This window comes from Montipora foliosa, chromosome 7 (assembly GCF_036669935.1).
Source record: "Montipora foliosa isolate CH-2021 chromosome 7, ASM3666993v2, whole genome shotgun sequence".
Classification (NCBI taxonomy): domain Eukaryota; kingdom Metazoa; phylum Cnidaria; class Anthozoa; order Scleractinia; family Acroporidae; genus Montipora; species Montipora foliosa.
The window spans coordinates 20,320,944-20,324,065 of NC_090875.1; the positions used below are offsets into that span (position 1 = coordinate 20,320,944).

Genomic DNA, 3,122 nt, shown 5'->3' on the forward strand with positions numbered 1-3,122 from the left:
GTTTTTTTCTGGTGGCCTTATTAAGCATATTAAGTTTTCAGAGCTTCACAAGAAGTGACATTTTCACGCCCCGCTCAGTGGAAATAAAGCGAACACGCAGGTAAGTTGCAAGTATTGTGGAGATGTAATTGAACAACTAAGCTGTCTCTATCAGTTGAACCGGAATTAGAATTTCCCTGAAAGAAGCGAGTCACATTTCTAAGATTGTACAATACAGCTTTGTAAGATTCGCATTTTAACACCACCATTTCTTGGTGTGGTTATCCAGATCTAATCGATCCATTGATCTGCGCGATAGGCGCAAACAGATATTAAAGAAAATATTTATGATATTATTGCCAAATGTAAGCTTCTTTAACACAACGCTATAAAGTTACAGATTCCACAAATTTCACACAACGTTTAGTCATTCCACTCATCTTGGTCACCCAATGGAAAGTTTAATAGATCATTACAAAAGGCCCAACTTCTAAAAATTGGATGTTAGTAATCCCTTTTGGGCAAAGTGGAAATAAACGTTGCTATTTTCATGGCTAGCAAGCGTAGCAAGTAAGCAAGCAAGGTATTTTGCATAGTTAAGTATATACTCATACCGACACGGTTGAATGAAGTGGTAGAAACTTTCATGCAGCCTCTATTAGTTAGGGACTGTGCAATAATTATCAGGAGGGGGTGGGGGGGGCCTAAAACCAGAGGGGGGGGCCTTAAGTTAAAATAATGGAAAGGAGGGGGGCTCTACATTAGATTTCTCAAGTAAGTTGAGGGGGGGGGGGGGGGTCTTAATTAAATTTCACAAATTCGATAATGAATAAATAAACATTTTCCAACTCTACCTAAAGGAACACGGTTTACCCGTCAGCGGAGGGAAAACAGGGGGCTGCTCTAGGGGCTGGGGAAGCTCAAGGTAAAGAAAACCTGGATGAGCAGCAATCTAGCAGTTCCGAAGACCAAGAAGATAATGAACAATCAGACGATTCGGAAATTAACGATTATGAAGAACAAAGTTTCGAGGTGCTCTTCATCCCTGACGACGCAGTGGAATGCGTTGCAGTACGGTGAATAAAGGTACGGGTTAGAGGGAAGGGGGGGGGAGCACATCATAATTTTGAGAGAACGTGAGGGGGGGTCAGAGCTAATCTTGACGCTGCTGGAGGGGGGACCTATCTAATTTTTCCTTTGGTGAAGCTCATTTTAGGACCCCCCCTTCCTGATAATTATTGCACAGTCCCTTACACCGGAATTCGAGTTTCGCGGACAGAAGCGAATCACATTTTTCAGATTGTACAATACAGCTTAGTGTGGTTGAAATAATCTCAATTTTCGCTGCCATCTTGATTTAGGGGGAAAACAGACTGAGTTTAAATTAGAGTAGATGGATTTTTTTGTCCAAATATATTAAGCTTCTATAACCACTCTACAAAGCGATGGACTGCAAAAATTTCACACAACTTTTAATCATTTCACTTATCTTATTTAGCCATCCGGTTGATATGCAAATAGGTGAACGGGTTTGCTGCAGTTTATCGCCCATAAATTATTACAAAAGGCCCAACATCCGAAAATTGGATGTTTGTTAATAACCCTTTATGGCAAAATAGATAGCAACATGCTATTTTGCGGTGGTAGCCAAAACGCGGGGCCTGGGTCGGGGCCGGGGCCGTGGCCGGGGTAGGGGTCGGGGTGTCATATTTTTTTCCTAATTTTTTTGTTTCAATCTTTGCCGTTATTCTCCAGTACTATTATTTTCGGATGTTCGGAATTTTTCCTTCATTTATGGTGGAAATAAGCAAAAAAAAAAAACAAAAAACAAAAGGAACATACAAAAGCTACGAAAGTAACATTTTTGTTTGTTTTTCGAAATTAAGAGAATTTTCGACTGCAATTGGAGTTTTTGCGGGGAATATACGCTAACTCTTAGAGACACTGAAACCTCGCTGAGATCCACATTTTAAAACCACATTTTTAGGTTTACGTCGTAAAAACCTTCTCCGTAATACAATTAAAATTAAAACGAAACGAAACATAGCCACAGTTCCACGATGGTCGTCACGCAACGTTGTCATGTGCTTGTTTTTGCAAAATTGTTCTCAATGTTGTTGTGTTTTTTATCTTAAAGTTGGATTCGATCTCTAGCTTGAGGTCCGAATAAAATTGGCTGACAAGTTCCCGTGCAACTCTAAACTTTACTACAAACCGTTTGTAGTGAAGTCAGACAACAACATTGACAACGACGCGAACAAACGAGGACGCATGTTTTATGAGTCACTGAATGAGTCAATGAGTCAATGAGGCATGAGTCATGAGTCAATGGACTCACAGTCAATATAGCAATAATTTCTTGATTAAGCCTAAGCCCTCGTTTCAGTTATTGGGCCTAAGCACTCTCTGAAATTTTAGCTTTCATTTTATGGTTTAATTAACTGCACTAACTCGTTGACTCATTGACTCATGACTCATTGACTTATTGACTCATAAATACTTGACACTCCGAACAAACAAGCAAATGAGACTCCGTTGCATGACTGCGTGACGACCGCCGTAGAACTGTGATTCTGTTTTTAACGAGTAGACATTACAATGCGATTTTAAAGTGTGGAAACCCAGCGAGTCTTCGGTGTGCAGTTGGCGTATAAAAACTCCAATTTCAGCAATTTCGGAAATTCTCTTAATTTCAAAAAACAAACTCCGATTTCGGAAAGATGAAATTAGATCCTCGGAAAAACCAACTTTGATTTTAAAATACACAAAAAATCGTCAAAAAAAAACATAAATATGTCCTTTAAGCACTTTCATACGGTCTTTCATAGCTTCCGTAAGTTCCTTAACTTTTTACACTAATTTCCACCTTAAATGAAGGACAGATGCCGGTCATTCGAAAAAGTAGTACAGGAGAATAACGACAAAAATTGAAACCAAAAAAAAAAATTTGTCAGAAGAGACACCCCAACCCCGACCCTGGCTCCGGCCTGTGAAATCGTGAAATGACTTTTTCCACTTTGGTACAGAAATTTTGATATCACGGTTGAGGTTTAGTTTTGTCTTTTGTTTAGTTCCGAGTTGTTTTGAAACATGACAAATTAGAATTGAACGAAAACCAGATGTAATTGATTTACAATCCTCTA

The 3,122-nt window shown here is 39.3% G+C and overlaps 1 long non-coding RNA gene across 1 annotated transcript in view; it reads left to right on the forward strand.

The window, feature by feature from the left end:
* The window catches only part of LOC138011262 (uncharacterized), a 5,571-nt gene continuing 2,449 nt past the window's right edge, over window positions 1-3,122 (forward strand). Inside the window, exon 1 of the long non-coding RNA XR_011124672.1 lies at window positions 1-100. This is a non-coding gene — a long non-coding RNA (uncharacterized lncRNA). The remainder of the gene's footprint in view (window positions 101-3,122) is intronic.